The sequence below is a fragment of the Anolis sagrei genome, chromosome 4, assembly GCF_037176765.1.
Source record: "Anolis sagrei isolate rAnoSag1 chromosome 4, rAnoSag1.mat, whole genome shotgun sequence".
Classification (NCBI taxonomy): Eukaryota; Metazoa; Chordata; class Lepidosauria; order Squamata; family Dactyloidae; genus Anolis; species Anolis sagrei.
This window is the reverse complement of record NC_090024.1, coordinates 130,302,905-130,320,678: the sequence shown is the minus strand read 5'-3', so window position 1 is coordinate 130,320,678 and position 17,774 is coordinate 130,302,905. Positions and strand designations below refer to the sequence as shown.

Below are 17,774 nucleotides of genomic sequence, written 5' to 3'. Positions count from 1 at the left end.
TATGTATATATATCTTGTAAGCCTCTCTAAGTTCCCTTTGGGGTCAGAAGAGCGGCATATAAATGTCGCTAATAATTAAATAAATAAATCTAGATAAGTTCTTTTGTTCAGAGGCATTTTTAAAAAGGGAAATAAAGACTGGGTTAGCTAGTTTCCAAAGGATCACAAGCATCTAAAAAACCAACAATAATTAGCACAGCTATTATATCATGGTCAGCAGGAAACACCATGATTTGCTGGCATTGGTATGCTCACAACCGCTGCACCTGGACTTTTATAACACTGTTGTATAACTGTACGCTTGGCAAAATGTATAAATCTAAAAGCGGGAAAAGAGGGCTTCATCTGTAAGAACTTAATTCTGGAAAACATAACTGCATACAAGAGAGCAGTTTAGTACTTCTTCAATACAGCCTGCCTGATGCAGAGGGTGTCTAATACCCTGAGCAGTGTTCCCCTCAGTTGAATCAATAACTGAAATAGTGCCCTAGGGAGCCAGAAAAAATGCAGCTGGAAATCATCAAAACATGGAACTGTGGGTTTACATATTCAAAGTAAAAGTCATTTAAGGATACTTATATGTTTCTGCCAAATGTCTTGGGTGGGGAGAAAAGAAGGAAAATCTTACATTGTCGGAGAAGCAGCACAATCGTGAACATATTGTAAGAATTTAATTTTGTTGCAATTGGGTATTATTAGAAAGCTGCAAAGAGCTTGGACAAAAGGAAGGAAAGACATTTTTTCAATCTATTCTGGCCCATTTCAACTTCAGTTCTGTCATCCCTTTTTAGAGCAAGAATAAGGTTGATTGAAAGATACCTTGCAGAGACCTCACTACCTCTGAGGATGCTTGCCATAGATGCAGGCGAAACGTCAGGAGAGAATGCCTCTAGAACATGGCCATATAGCCTGAAAAAACCTACAACAACCCATACCTTGCAGTATTTTGGGAGGTGAGGCTCCATTTGTTCTGCAGAAGTAGAGTTCTAAAAGCTGATGGATTCTGGGACATAACTCAGAGCTGCAAAAGTAATCTTGGAAGAGTGAGTCACACGAGTTGCCAGAGCTTAGCATGGTTGACGATATTAATGACAGCACAAGAATATAATTTCACAGCTACAATGTTCAAGATGCTGAAACCCAGCTTTATGAGTCTTCTTCCTATTCCAAAAAAAGACCGCACTAATTCTAATAAACTAAAACATTTCAGGTTGGATACCACAAGCAAGTGTAATGTACTAAAGTTCCCCTCAACCTGCCAGCGGGGTCTCATGTTCTAACTAGAACATGTTTATTTGACACAGATTCCAACTGGTACACAGCATTCCCTGGTTGACAGCTTTCCCAGCTTTTTGTTGTTGTTTATTCGTTCAGTCCCTTCCGACTCTTAGTGATGCCACCCGCAGCTCTTTCAAGGTCAAGCCCATCACTTCAAGGATACCATCCAACCATCTTGCCTTTGGTCGGCCCCTCTTCCTTTTTCCTTCCATTTTCCCCAGCATCATTATCTTCTCCAAGCTTTCCTGTCTTCTCATTATGCAGCCAAAGTACCATATATTCTGGCGTATAAGACTACTTTTTAACCTAAGAAAATCTTCTCAAAAGTCAGGGGTTGTCTTATACACGGGAGTCGTCTTATACACTGGAGTAGCCTTAGGCATGGGAGTACTCTTATATGCGGGAGTAGTCTTATACGCCGAGAGTTGTCTTATAGAGCGGGTGCTGAAACTTCCAATCCGGATTGGAGAATCTGTGGTTGCTGCATATGGTGGGGGGAGCTCAAAAATGGCAGCGGCCGTGTCCCTGCACCGACTGTATGAAAGCATTAAGGGCGACGCTGTACAAGTACAGTAGAAGGAAATCCATTCTTCAGGATTCGTGGAATCAATGCGGTCCTGATGGTGAGGTGAAGGGCCACCTCATGGGGAAGGTGTAAGTGAAGGGCGGAGCAAGCTGCAGGCATCCGGGGCGCCCGGGGTATGGAAAACAGAGATAGAGTGGCTCTGGGCCCAGAAAAGCACAACTCTTTTACCCGTCTGGCCCGCCCTTGTATCCAATTACCGTACCTCCTCCTCTGCCTCTCAGATCTCACTCCTGAAGACTGCAGTGAAGTGGTGCAGGTGCGCATGTGCGAGATCTGAGAGCTAGAGAAGGAGGTACAGTAATAGGAAAACTACCATATTGAAATAAAAACTGATGCTTTTAAATTTTTTATTTGGTGTGCGTTGGAAGAGGGGTAGTCTTATACGGCGAGTATATTCCAAACTCTATATTTTAATTGGAAAAGTTGGGGTTGTCTTATTCGCCTAGTCGTCTTATATGCCGGAAAATACAGGTACTTCATCTTTGCCTCTAATATCCTTCCCTCCAGTGAGCAGTCGGGCATTATTTCCTGGAATATGGACTGGCCTGATCTTGCGGTCCAAGGCACACTCAGAATTTTCCTCCAGGACCACAGTTCAAAAGTGTCTATCTTCCTTCACTCAGCCTTCTTTATGGTCCAGCTCTCGAATCTGTAGGTTACTATGGGGAATACCATTGCTTTAATTATCTTCGTTGCCAGTGTGGTGTTTCTACTCTTCACTCTTTGATCAAGATTGGTCATCGCTCTCCTCCCAAGAAGTAAACATCTGATTTCCTGGCTGCAGTCTGCATCTGCAGTAATTTTTGTGCCTAGAAATACAAAGCCTGACACTGCCACCATGTTTTCTCCTTCTATTTGCCAGTTATGAGTCTGGTTGCCATAATCTTGTTTTGTTTTGACATTTCACTGCAATCCAGCTTTTGTACTTTCTTCTTTCACCTTGGTGTGACGATGTGTAAATTTTATTCCTTTGGTTATGTGTAGTTTGGGCAATGGTTTAGGGATGGTAAGTATGGGAGGTTATGTTTTGTGGGAGTGGCTTGGTGTTAGCTGAGTTGCCATAGCAACAGGGGCGGAGCCAACCGCCTCTTCAGGAGGCAGCTGTGTTTTAAAAGTCCAGTCAGTGGCCGGAGAGCTGCTGAAAAAGACACTGAATCTTTTGGTGGAGATTCAGGGAATGTGTCTGTAGCCAGTGTGCTATAGGAAAAAAACTGAATCTCTTAGAGATTCAGGGAATCAATTGGTGACCAAAGTGGTTGCAGAGAAGGACCCGGTACAGGGGGTTGTTGATTCTGAATTAAGAATCAAGGTTTGGCTGGGTTTAAGCCTGTTGTGCCAGCTGTGAAACCTTATGAAGTGTTTGCCTGAGTTTACTCATGAAACCTTTCCAATGTAACCATCAAGATTTATGCCTCTTTTGAAGAACAGTTATACATTGTTATACTCCTGTTAAAATAAACTTGTTACTTTTTCTTCAAGCCTTGCCTGATACAGTTTCTTCTAAGTTGAACAGCCTGCAATAATAAAGTCAGCCAGAAACAGTCCCTTTATAAAATAGTTCCTAGGCTGATATTGATTGTTGCCCGGCTTCCCTCATAGATAAGGTGGCAGTGGGTGCTTTACCACGCGCACCTTCACAATTGGTGGTATTCGGTGGCATTAAAACGGTCATCGTTACAATTGGTGGCAGCAGTTTTAATAACGGACCCCCTCACAATTGGTGGCAAGCGACGGGATACGTTTAACATCTAATTTAGTGCCTAAGATCGCCTAAAGAAAAATCCTGAGGTAAAAGTTGGAGCCAAAGATGGCGGCTAAAAAGCAAGGCAAAGTAACAAAGGAGGTTGAGGCTTATCAAGAAGAGATAAGCTTATCAGACTCAGACCAAACTCCTATGTCTGAGTTACAGTATAAATATCAGATAGAGTTAAGAAAATTGGAAATTGAGGCACAGGACAGGGCAAGACAGGCAGAAATGGAAGCCCAAAAGAGACAGACAGAAATGGAGTTTGAGGAGAGGGAAAGAGTCAGGCAGGCTGAATTACGGAAAATGGAATTAGAAATTGAAAAACAACGTTTAACTCTCCCTCAGACACAAGTGAATATACAGGAGAGACCAGAGGAGATCCCTATGGATCATATTTTGAGAAAATTCCCAAGATACAATAAAGAAGACAATATCGAAAAGTTCTTAATTTCCTTCGAACGATGTTGTAGAGACTTCAATGTAGCTGAGGAAAAATGGATGGCATATTTAAGGCCACAGATTTGTGGTAAACTTCTGGAGATTTATAGCGACATGGCAGAGACAGAACATAAAGATTACTCTAAGTTTAAACGAGAAGTTCAACAGAAATTGCAGCTGACGCCTGAATTTTATAGGATGAAGTTCAGGATGATCAAAAAAGAAAAATATGAGAGTTATTCTCAATTAACTTCCAAACAAGCACAATACTTTGAGAGCTGGATCAAAGGCGCTGAGGTAAATGACTTCCAGCAGCTCAAAAACTTAATTCAAAAGGAACAGTTTTATCAACAGGTCCCCCTTGATTATAAATGGATTATACAGGATAGAAACCCTGAAACTTCAGCACAAGCAGCTATCATGGTGGACCAGTTGATTACTTTAAAGGAAGGATTTAAAGTAGAAGAAGGAGTCAAAAAGGAAACAAGACAATCCCAACCGCCATTTAAAAAAACCCCTCACAGTCAGCCAGGGAGAGGCTTTTCAGGAGAAAACACCGCCTGGAGGATGGCAGGCGCCATACAGCCTAACAGTGCTGAGGGAAATAAGGGCTGTTTCCATTGCGGAAAATTAGGACATTTTAAGTCCCAATGTAATCTCCTGAGAAAAGAGAAGTCCACCTTCTTCATTAGAGAAAGAAATACCCCTGGAAAAGAAATGGAACCCAGTGCTAAGAAGGATTGCACTGAGGTGGTTCAAAAGGGGGAACAGATTGAAAAACAGTGTTTGTTTGTGGTACTAAACACCGTCCCAAATGACTATTTGGAACCCATTGAAATAGATGGAAACCTGTTACATGGATGGAGAGATACGGGTTCCGAAGTCTGTGTAATTCATTCAAAGATGGTACCTGAGAAGTATCAAAATCCTACTTCTCAGATTAATTTAAAAGGTTTAGGACCAGCGATTACTTCAAACGTGGTCTCTTTACCTATAAAATATGGCAATTGGACAGGCATGTGGGATTTTGCCATGAGTTCAGAGATCCCTTACTCATGCTTGATTGGAAATGACCTGGTCAGAAGAATTAAAAAAATATCAGAGTCACCTAAAGAGGGAAAAGACCTGACTGTGGAACAGACTGGAGTACAAAACACTTCATGTTTACCCATCTGTCAACCTATGGGACAGAAACCCGAAGTAAGCTCTATTGTAACTGAGTTGGTTCAAGGGACGAAAGGAGAAAATGAAATTTCTAAAGAACAAAAGGCTGATGACACACTCCAGACCTTGTTTGATACAACTCAAACCGAAAAGACAGAGTTAACCTCAGAGAAACCAAACCGATTTGTAATCAAAAATGAAGTTCTATACAGGGAAGTTTTAGACCACAAGTTTCCAGCTGTTTCTTACACCCAAATCGTGGTACCTCAGAAGTATCGTGGGCACCTCATGCAGATGGCACATGCCAGCCCACAAGGAGGTCACATGGGAATTAGGCGCACTACCCAGCGCATTGCAAAAAACTTCTTTTGGCCCGGCATGTACCAACAAATTAAGGACTTTTGTCAATCTTGTGACACTTGCCAGAGGATCAGTTCCGGCCAAGATAAAACAAAAGCTCAATTGATCCCCATGCCAATTATCGGCGAACCTTTCTTTAGAGTTGGTATTGACATTGTGGGCCCTCTACCAAAGCCAAGTCGGAGAGGCAGCAGATATGTCTTAACGATGATGGACTATGCCACTCGTTACCCGGAAGCTGTGGCATTGTCTAATATAGAAACTACCACAGTGGCAAATGCTCTACTGTCCATATGGGGAAGGACAGGGTATCCGAAGGAATTAATATCTGATTTGGGGACTCAATTTACCTCAAGACTAATGGAGAAGTTACTGGAGATATGTGGTATTAAACATTTAACATCCACTGCGTACCATCCACAAACCAATGGGCTTGTAGAAAATTTTAACAAGACCTTGGTGAGAATGATTAAGGCATACAGTCAACAACATCCAAATGACTGGGATGTAAAATTACAGCAACTTCTTTTTGCCTATAGAGAGATCCCCCAAGAAAGCACTGGATACAGTCCGTTTGAGCTACTATATGGCAGGCGTGTACGAGGCCCACTTGATCTGGTGAGAGAGTTTTGGGAGGCGTATCCGGAGCGGGAGCCTGTTCCAGTAACCAGATACCTCCAGGATCTTCAGTCCACGTTGGAGATGGCAAGGAACATCGCCAAAGACAATATTGCAGCAGCCCAGCAGAAACAGAAGTCAAGATATGATCTGTCATCACGATGCAGAAATTTCAACATAGGAGATGAAGTCCTTTATCTCACTCCGGCAAAGTCCAATAAACTTCAATTAGACTGGACCGGTCCATGGAAGGTGATCAAGAAACACAGTAGTGTCAACTACTTGATCTTTGATGAACAGACTGCTAGTGAAAGACTGGTGCATGTTAATATGTTGAAACCCTATGTAAATAAGATTGCTAATGTATATATGGTTATAACTGGTGAAGAGACAGGGACATTTTCTTTCTGGGAAGGAAATAGGAAAGCTTATGGTAATATTGACCAGGTAAAAATAGATGAAGAATTATCCCAGGAACAACGAACACAGATTAAAAAGTTACTTAAGAAGTATAATCAATTGTTCTCAGATCTTCCAGGAAGGGTAACAGGAGTTCACCATCGAATCCTTACCGGTGACTCCCCCCCTATAGCTTCATCTCCATATAGAGTCACGGGGAAGCTAACCAAATGTATTGAAAGAGAGATAAAAGAAATGCTAGAAATGGGTGTTATCGTTCCATCTAATAGCCCATGGGTATCACCTATTGTACTAGTCCAGAAACCAGACAACACCATACGGTTCTGTGTGGATTATAGGCTCCTAAACAAGGTCACACAACCTGATAACTATCCAATGCCCCGGTTAGATGACTTATTGGAGAGGATAGGGAGAGCCAATTATATTAGTAGCCTAGACTTAACAAAAGGATTTTGGCAAGTACCTATGGCTCCCCAAGACCAAGAGAAGACTGCCTTTAGAACTCATGAAGGGTTATATGAGTTCACCACTTTACCCTTTGGTTTAAGGAATAGTCCAGCCACATTCCAACGGCTAGTGGATACTGTACTTAGGGGAATGGGAGACTTTTGCGTTGCATATATGGACGATATTGGAATCTTTAGTACCACATGGGAAGACCATTTAAAACACGTTGAGCAAGTATTGCATCGGTTACAGGAGGCAGGTTTAACAATCAAGGCCCCTAAGTGCCACATGGGTAACCGCACCACCAAATACTTAGGACATATTGTGGGTTGTGGTATCATTGGGCCGGAACCTACCAAGGTTGAAGCCATACATCAGTGGCCAATACCCAAGACAAAGAAACAAGTAAGATCATTTCTTGGGTTGGCAGGATATTATCGGAAATTTATCCCATCCTTTAGTACTTTAGCGGTGCCTTTGACAAATCTTACACGAAAGAGTTGCCCTAATCAAGTACTTTGGACTGCAGAATGTCAAAGGTCAATGGACCAGATAAAACAGGCCATAACCTCACAATCTGTATTAAGAGCCCCAGACTTTGATAAACCCTTTACTTTAACATGTGATGCATCCGAAACTGGGTTGGGGGCGGTATTAAGCCAATTAGATCAAGAAGGAGAGAGTCATCCTATTCTATTTTTAAGTAAAAAGCTATTGCCCAGAGAATATAGTTTGTCTACTATTGAGAAGGAATGTCTAGCTATAATATGGTCCATACAAAAATTGCGGCCCTATTTATGGGGAAGAAGGTTTACCCTTCAAACGGATCATGCCCCATTAAAATGGCTGGATAACACCAAAAGCACCAACAACAAACTTTTACGGTGGAGTTTATCATTGCAAGATTATACCTTTGATATAGAGCATGTAAAAGGTAGAACCAATGTTGTTGCGGACTCACTTTCCAGGATGCCTTAACCAGTGTTATTAGATAACTGATCAAAATATGGTTTGTATATAGTTATATGATGTTGGTATTATCCAAATTATTTTTGACCATTCTAGTTGGTAGAAAAGTCAAAAATAATCCCTATGGGTTGGGAGGTGTGACGATGTGTAAGTTTTATTCCTTTGGTTATGTGTAGTTTGGACAATGGTTTAGGGATGGTAAGTATGGGAGGTTATGTTTTGTGGGAGTGGCTTGGTGTTAGCTGAGTTGCCATAGCAACAGGGGCGGAGCCAACCGCCTCTTCAGGAGGCAGCTGTGTTTTAAAAGTCCAGTCAGTGGCCGGAGAGCTGCTGAAAAAGACACTGAATCTTTTGGTGGAGATTCAGGGAATGTGTCTGTAGCCAGTGTGCTATAGGAAAAAAACTGAATCTCTTAGAGATTCAGGGAATCAATTGGTGACCAAAGTGGTTGCAGAGAAGGACCCGGTACAGGGGGTTGTTGATTCTGAATTAAGAATCAAGGTTTGGCTGGGTTTAAGCCTGTTGTGCCAGCTGTGAAACCTTATGAAGTGTTTGCCTGAGTTTACTCATGAAACCTTTCCAATGTAACCATCAAGATTTATGCCTCTTTTGAAGAACAGTTATACATTGTTATACTCCTGTTAAAATAAACTTGTTACTTTTTCTTCAAGCCTTGCCTGATACAGTTTCTTCTAAGTTGAACAGCCTGCAATAATAAAGTCAGCCAGAAACAGTCCCTTTATAAAATAGTTCCTAGGCTGATATTGATTGTTGCCCGGCTTCCCTCATAGATAAGGTGGCAGTGGGTGCTTTACCACGCGCACCTTCACAATTGGTGGTATTCGGTGGCATTAAAACGGTCATCGTTACAATTGGTGGCAGCAGTTTTAATAACGGACCCCCTCACACTTGGTTAGAAGGCTCCTCAGCTCCTCGCTTTCAGCCCTCAAAGCGGTATCATTTGCATATCTAAGTTTCTTCTGCGTAAAAGACTAGGTCCTTTTATTCTAGCACTTTTTTTACTAGAGCATTTGACTCATGTTAATTCATTAATATTTGTATGTATGTGTTTTATCCTATATAATTTCTGCTATGTAAATCGCCTAGAGCATCTCGGATGGAGGGCGATTAATAAGTAATTAAAGATGATGATGATGATGATATCTAAGTTTCTTCTTCAATGTTTCTTCTGCTGGAAGAAACATTGCTAAAATTGTTTCTTCCAGCAATTTTAACTCCAGCCCAGCTACATCTGCTTATTCTCAACAATCTACTACCCTCCTTAGATTAAAACACATTACAATAATCAAATAGCTATATGAATAATTGTTCCAGTTAAATACAAATACTCCTTGGAGTCGTAGAGTATGCCAGCCTGAGCTCTCATTTACCTGCATACTGTGCTGAGATCTTATGGCACAGAGCAAGAGATAAATATCACCATCATCCCCATCATCTTTATCACCACCGCCAAGAGAAAAAACAATCAAGAAATTGGTACAGGTCCTAGGAGGTGGTCAGTTCCCAAACACAGAAGGCAGGCAGAGATCAGAGATCGTTCTGCAAATTTGGAACTACAGAATTGATTTGAAGCTCTTGCCACCATAAGTGATGAGGAACAGGAATAAATGTAACAGTGTCTCTTTTCAGGAAATGTGCTAGTGCCCCTGGAAGAGTCAGCACATGGAATACCAATCCTCCAAGAAGAGGTGTGGTAGTGGTAGGGGCTTCCTGGTAAAGGGAACAGAAGTAGTGGATTGCACTCTGACAGAATGACCCCAGAGGCGTGCTGTTTCTATGGGGTAAAAATCATGGCAAAACAGAGAGGCGGACAAGGTATGTGAAACCCACTGACCATTACCACTTCGTTTTGGCCCACATGAGAATTGGTGATATTGCAAAACAAGGGACTACAAGGCTCTGGGCAGAAAGCTGAAGGGCCTTGATGTATGGATTTTCGTTTTGTCTCCTCCCAGTTAAAGAACATGGACTTCCTAGAAGTCAAGATGATGAAACTGAGACTGTCATATTTCAGCTATATCATAGAAGACATGACTGACTAGAAAAGACAATAATGATTGGGAAGGTAGAAGGCAACGGGGAAAGAGGAAGACCATATTCCTAATGCAGTGTTTCTCAGCCTTCCTAATGCTACAGTTCTTCATGTTGTGGTGACCCCCAATCATAAAATTATTTCCTTTTTGGTACTGTAATTTTGGTACTGTTATGAATCATAATGTGTGATATGCAGGGTGTATTTTCATTCACTGGACCAAATTTGGCACAGATACCTGATGGGATTGGGGGGAGGGGGGAAGGAAATTGATTTTGTCATTTGGGAGTTGTAGTTCCTGGGTTTTATAGTTCACCTACAATCAAAGAGCACTCTGCTCCCAGCCCACAATGGATCTGAGTACTGTGGACTCAAACAATGATGGATCTGGACCAAATTTGGCATGAATCCTCCATATGCCCAAATGTGAACACTGGTGGAATTTGGGGAAAATAGACCTTGACATTTGGGAGTTGTAGTTGCTGGGATTTATAGTTCACCTACAATCAAAGAGCATTTTGAACCCCATTGACGATAGAATTGGGCCAAACTTCCCACACAGAACTCCCATGACCAATATGGTCTTTGGCGATCACTCTGACACCCCTTCACAACTCCCCCAGGGGTCCCGACCTTCGGTTTGAGAAATGCTGTCCTAATGGATAAGACTCAATCAACCACTGAGTTTGTAAGACCTGTCGATGGTAGGGTCTCCTATTCATACGATCATCAGAAGTCAAAGTTGACTTGACAGCCATTAACAACAACAAATGCAACATAAATTCATTTTACTAGCTGTTATCCTAACCAATCTTGTCAGGAAAAATGTCTGAATGGTGTACCAAGCCTCAGGTTTTGGGGGGAAGAAATTGATGTTTGACTTAGAAGCTGCCAGTACTGTGGCGCTCACGTCTCTTGCATAATCTACTCTACCATGCATTCCACACACACTATTACGCCTTCAGAAGAGCTATGCCAAGAACTTTCTGTAACTTGAAAACATTGTCTAAAAGGAGAGCTCTAGGCAGGCTTGAAATTTAAAAAAATACATAGCTCAAAGTTTAAGAAGTCATCCTATTTCATACATTTATGACATACAATGAACTTCCCTGTGTTTTGGCACTCATTAACCAGAATACAAAATGAGAGGCTGGTTTACTTCTTGTTAAGCAATTTGGTATAAAGTTATATGAAAGAAGAAATTTCTCTTTTTGCTTTCAAATGAAAGCGGCCTACTGTATTTATAATGTAACTGAACTTTGCAGCTGCATTCTCTAGAGTCTGTCCCGCTGCCACTACTGGAATAGTGTAGACTATAGTACATTAGAGCACAGCCCGAGTAAACAAATTATTTTACGAGCTCACACTTGCTCAGCAGAGCAAAAGATACACAATGCACATCCTTGGAGCTGCCTACTTTTCATCTGCAAGTGTTTTGTGAGCAAGAGATAAACTATGACTGGGACAGTTTGGCTTCGTTAAATGTCAACTCCTTTCTGTAATGATAACTAGAATATAAAACACACAACATGCACTTCTTCAACACTATTGTTGGAGTTCAGCCTGTGATTGTGTTTCAGGATCAGAGTGCTTTGGATGTGGGAAGTGATGCCAATGAATTTCAAGATGGCAATGATTTGGTCAATGATACTGATGCAGAGAAGGACCAGGAGACCCCTGTGCAAAGTGTAGTTTCCCATGAGAATGTCCCTGAAGAGTGTGGCGATGATAGTATACTCCCTGAATTGCTCCCAGAGGGTTCCCAGAATTTGGAGCTTGAAAACAACTGGGCACCTGGCCCAGCTGCGAGACTTAATGAGCAAATAGATAGGCGAGAGGAAATTAGTCAAAGCAGACAGGCCGAACAGTGCCTTCAGCGTTCTGCCAGGCTCCGACAGAAAAAGGTAAGGGGATCTCAAGTAAAATGAAACCAATTCCTGAGTGTGTGGAATAGCTTAATGAGGGGATAAAAAGTTCCAAGTATGGGAAATATAGTCAGATGAAGCATTGTTGGAATCAAGTGTAATTCTCGTTCTTTGTTTCATGGAAGCGTTGTTTGGAAGATTATTGTCTAAGTATTTCTTGTTCATGCTTTGGACTCTTGGAATGTATGGATGCCTACTCATTCCTTGGATTAATGTTTCCTGTTTTCCTGAATTATATTAGAGAAGTGTGGACTTTGTTTTTATGGACTGTTTTTGCTCTTCTTACCTAATTGGATTTACCTATTTTTTAAAGTGCTTTTTACTTGCTGCTTTTTAATTATCTTCAATAAAAGGATTGTTTTCCAATCAACGGTGTGGTGTTTATAGTGAGAGGGCTTTTTTTGTGCTGGAGTACAACTACTATCTGCCAGGAAGAATATGTCATACACTATCCTTGCTAAAATAAAGTATGCAGTTTAAGTTATGAAACATCACCAAACTGTAGTATCTAAGGCCACAGCACTATTTTCTTTGGAACATAAGTGTGTCTAAATAAAGGAATACAGACTTCATTGAAATAAATCTTAATGGAAATAAAAAACACAATCCCACTGCTACCTTAGTCCTCTATTCCAGGTCTGCACAATTTGGCAATAATAAGAGGTCAAAATTAAAATAGGTGAAACCTTTGAAGCCACAGATAGGTTTTTAGCACACTTTCCAAGTAAAGGTATAATTATTAAAGTATTCTGCAAAAAACATATTATAAAAAAGAGAGGCTTCAATTAATATCAATTAATTAAACTTATGTATTATTTTATTCATTATGAAGTCATATTAACGTGAAAAAAGTAACTTGGTTAATTAAATATAAATAGTAAGAAATATAAACAGTAAGAAAACCTGAAAAAAATGCATTCTAGCTTGTACGACTTAGCAATCACAAAAGCTATAATGCTAACAATGAGAATTTCTAATAATTAGCATTAGAAAATGCAGACCCAGACAACGCCGGATATATAAGCTAGTTATTAATAAATGATTGTCTTGAGTGAGTCACGCTCTCTGCCTCAAAGAAAAGTACAAACTTATCTTCTGTCAGCATATTGGCTGACCCTGAACAATAAATCCATTTCAACGTAATTGTCTTTTATGCATATTTCAGAAGAAGGGCTGACCAGCAAGGGGAAATTCATCTTTCTGCTGGCTGGCCCTTTCGTTACCTGCCTACCTGAATCCTCTCTCTTTCCCCATCGGCCTTCTGCAGGTCGCAGGGAAGCCCATGGGCTGGAGGTGGTGCAGGCCTGCTCTATTCCATTCTCTGCCCACTATTCACCTTGATAAAACTGTACATTCTTGTTTTATTCCTCTATTCCTATGCTGATCTAATAAGGTTGCCAGATATAGTCGGAATTTGACTAGATTAATATCCTTGTTACAAGAAAATGGATCCACATATATCCCTATTGAACAAAAAATGTAGGAATATATTCTGTAAGCAAAATGGATGTTCCTTCAAATAAATCATCCCTTAAAGCTTTGGTTTTTAAACTATTTTTTTCAGCATTCTTGTGAGTTTACCTGGATAGTTAGAAACGTGTGGGCTTTCTACAGCAACATCAAACATGAGATTGCATTTCAAAAAGTCAATTAAGTCATCTTTAGTTTAGGCACACTTTTTTTTTGCATTAGCAACAAGGTCAGTTAACTGCCCGAGGTTTTAACACAGGTAGTTGTCCTACATGTAAAGAAAATATGTACATTAAAATTTCCCGCCCCTTCTCAACCCTGAGTTAGGCAAAAAGTACAGATGGGGTGGGTGAAATGACACAACTGCTAAAAATAAATTAACTCCAATAATAATAATAATAATAATAATAATAATAATAATACACTTTATTTATAACCCGCTACCATCTCCCCAAGCCCAAAATAATACAACATAATAAAGACAAGGTAACAAAATACATCATAACAAAATATATAATAACAAAATCAATAATACAAAACAGAATATTAAAACCAGACACAGAGGGCGGGCCAAATGTATGAAGTAAAATGTTAAAAAAGTTAAAACCCTGGGTGAGATAGGGATAAAAGTGCATTGTAGGAAGGGAGCCCAACAGGGAGAAACAATGGGATTTAGCCATTTGGGGGGGGGGGGGATGCTTTATTCTGAGGGCATCTGTAGACTAAAACCATAAATATTTACTAGATGGGGGGGGGGGGGGGGCTCAATGTTAAGATGAGTAATACAGAAAAATCTTCTCCAGAACTTTATCCACAATGTGCTACTTTGGCTGGAACATGTACTAGTTCACAAATTTGCCTGGTTTCTTATAAGTTGTGAGTTTTAGAATAAATAATATAATAATAGAGAAGAATGAGGGAGAAGTGTGAAGCAGAATATTGGAGTAGGCTGGAGGGAGTGAATGCGATGGTTGTAAAGGAAGAGCAGGAGATGACGAGACTGGGAATTACAACTGGAAACCGGCTGGGTAGAAAAGTAGTGTAAACTAGGCAGATATTTAGATTAGGAGTATTTACTCGAATCTAATGCTCACCTTTTTTTGCTAAATTACCTTCCCAAAATTAGGGTGCACATTAGATTTGCTTAATGTGGTGATCTTAGTGTTGAGCACTGTGTAAGTCACCTGTGTGAAGCAATGGTAATAATAAATAAATAATAAAACTTTATTTATATCCCGCCACCATCTCCCCAAGGGACTCGGAGCGGCTTACATGAGGCCAAGCCCAACAACACATCAATAAAAAAAACAACAATAAGCAAAATAAACAATACAATTAGTATAACTCAGTAAATATATTAGAATATTCCCCAGACTACTTTGTAATTTATGAGGGCTTCTCAACAGATCAATGAAAGTCAAGCTGATCTCCTCGCAAGAGAGAATTTGGAAGTCATGATAATCAAATAAAGTTAAACAAGTGCTCCATCTGCTGACAAGCAACAAAACAAATTCTAATTCTAATGTAATTTTACTCTTATGCAGCTTGATATCTGAAGTGAACAATATTTAGGTTCTAAAAAGGTAAATCTATCTATAATATTATATTAATTCAAATGGCACTAGGAGCATTACAAAGGAAGGGAGATCCACTACTGTAATAAAGGCAATGAATCAGCTTCATGTAAAAATCCAGTTCTGGCCACACTTACACAATGCTACTGAAGATATTATTGCTATTAGCTTTAACTTTCCTCCAAAATTAAGGCATCAGAACCTTTGGCTGACTTTCTGTCGGCTGACCAGATCTCTCTGATATGCTGTAACAACAGTACAGCAGATGCTATTGCAGCTTTACAAGTCAGCAAAACAACTTCTATCTCAGTCCTGTATACCTCTTCATGCAGAGAAGAGCTTGTTTTAGTTTCGACTCCTGCTTGTTTCACTCATTCCTGCCTGTCTCTATCCCTTCGGAATCTAAATCCTGAAAATTGCTTTTGCATTTAAGTTAGTTCGCTTAACAGTTTTAACGGCGAAAGAAATGTGCACAATTAAGCTATGTACACCAGCCTTAATTCCTAGGTATGCTAGATCTGGCCACGGTGACACATGTGTTAGTTATATATGTTTGGGTTATTGTAATGCAGTCTCTATGGGGCTATCTTTTGACAAGCATTCAGAAACTTCAGCTGGTCCAAAGAGCTGCCTGCAGCTCCCTCACTGTAACAGCTCCATTGGCTGTTGGTGTGCTCCTCAGCTCAATTCAAAGTCCTGGAGATGGTATTTAAAGATCTAGAGCAGAGTTGCTCAAATGGTGCTCTTCCAGATGTTATGGACTTCAGCTCCCACATTTCCTAACCGCTGGAAAACTGGCTGGGGTTTCTGGGAGCTGAAGTCCAAAACAACTGGAGGAACAGAGTTTGAGAAAACTGATCTACGATATATGGTTCAGGTCCAGGTTACCCGAAGGACTCTATTCTCCTATATCAGCCTACTCTTGCTTTAAGATCCTTTGTAGGCCTTTCTTTATCCCACCACCCTCACAGGTACATCTAGTGGAAACAAGGGATTGTTTTTGGGGGTCTCAAATTCCTTTCCCAGAGAAGTTAGACTTGCTCTTTTTCTGCATGCAGACTGAGACTTCCTTTTAATTCCAGCAGACACTCAAAGACTGTTTGCTAGAGAGAACTGACTCTTGCAGAACTGTGGTTGCACTGTCTGTGTTTTGAATATTTTAATAGCTATGTTTTTAATTAATTAATTAATTAATTTTGTTGTGTCAGGAGCATCCTGTAGTGAGAGAATTGGCCGTCTGCAAGGACGTTGCTCAGGGGACGCCCGGATGATTTTGATGTTTTATCATCCTTGTGGGAGGCTTCTCTCATGACCCCGCATGAGGAGCTAGAGCTGATAGAGGGAGCTCATCCGCCTCTCCCCGGATTCGAACCTGCAACCTGTCAGTCTTCAGTCCTGCCGGCACAGGGCTTTAACCCACTGAACCACCGGGGGCTCCTATGTTTTTAATTGATTTTGGTTTTATGCAGAGTTTAATAATATTTGTAATGTTTACATTTGGCATATTTTAGTTATCTTTCTTTTAATTGTCATAAGTCACTTTGGATCTTGGGAATAGGCAAGATATAAATAAACATAACAACAACAGCACATTTTCAGCAACAGTGGGATTAGCACAAAATGAAGTTTAATATTGTGTTCAACTACTTAAGTTATTCATAACTATCCGTGAAGAAAAAAGGTCCAAAAAGATTTGCTGATAGACAGGTGAGCAGGAATGCTTTGGTGTAACAAAGTACTGGATTCAATCAATTTTCAATTGTTCTAAATATATAATTCTACATTTATAGGTACAAGATTTGCTATTGTGATCAATGCTCCCTTGTTTCCATATGACTGCAATATATTTGCCTTTCTGCAAAATATTTCTAGGTCATCTTTAGGGACACAAATCTTATCTTTATAAAAATATATCAATATCTATATACTAGCCATCCCCTGCCACGCGTCACTGTGGCCCAGTCTATGTATATGTGCTTTGTGTGTGTGTGTGTATTTTTGTATATGTGTATTTGCGTATATATATGTGTGTGTGTGGTTTTGCGCACATGTTGTAATGTATTTTAAGTCCCTCCTGCTGTGTTTTTCAGTGTTTTTGTGAGTGATGGTCACTCATTGGCCTGATGGGTGTATTGTGTCCAAATTTGGTGTCAATTTGTCCAGTGGTTTTTAAGTTATGTTAATCCCACAAACGAACATTACATTTTTATTTATATAGATATAATAAAAGTGAATGTTTGAATGTATGTGTGTATGTGGCAGCTTTCTGATAGGCTGCCACTACCACAGGCCACTGCGAGCAGCACAGGTGACGGACCTGGACCGAACTTGGCACACATAACCCCCATGACCCCCTTTATGTCCTGGTGAGATTTGGGGAAGGATGGACAAAGGATGATGGGATCTGTAGTTCTTTAAAACACTTCAGTTCCCATAGCCCACTGTGGCCCCCAACAAAGACCGATAAAGACCAAACTTGGCACACAGAGCCTCCATGACCCAATCTAAATCCTACTGCAGTTTGAAGGAGGGTGGACCATGGATGATGAGACTTGAAGTACCTCCACTCACTTCCCGAGACTGCTGAAACCCTCATCCAATGAGTAATCACGACCAAACATGACACACAGAGCCCCCATGATCCACTCTACATCCTGGTGCAGTTGGAGGAGGATGGACCATGGATGATGGGACTTACAGTATCTTCACTCACTTTCCAAGACCG

At 40.6% G+C, this 17,774-nt stretch overlaps 1 protein-coding gene across 1 annotated transcript in view; it reads right to left on the bottom strand.

The window, feature by feature from the left end:
• Positions 1–17,774, bottom strand: part of ATF6 (activating transcription factor 6) — a 71,712-nt gene that overhangs the window by 21,742 nt on the left and 32,196 nt on the right. The gene's annotated exons all lie outside the window — the stretch shown is intronic.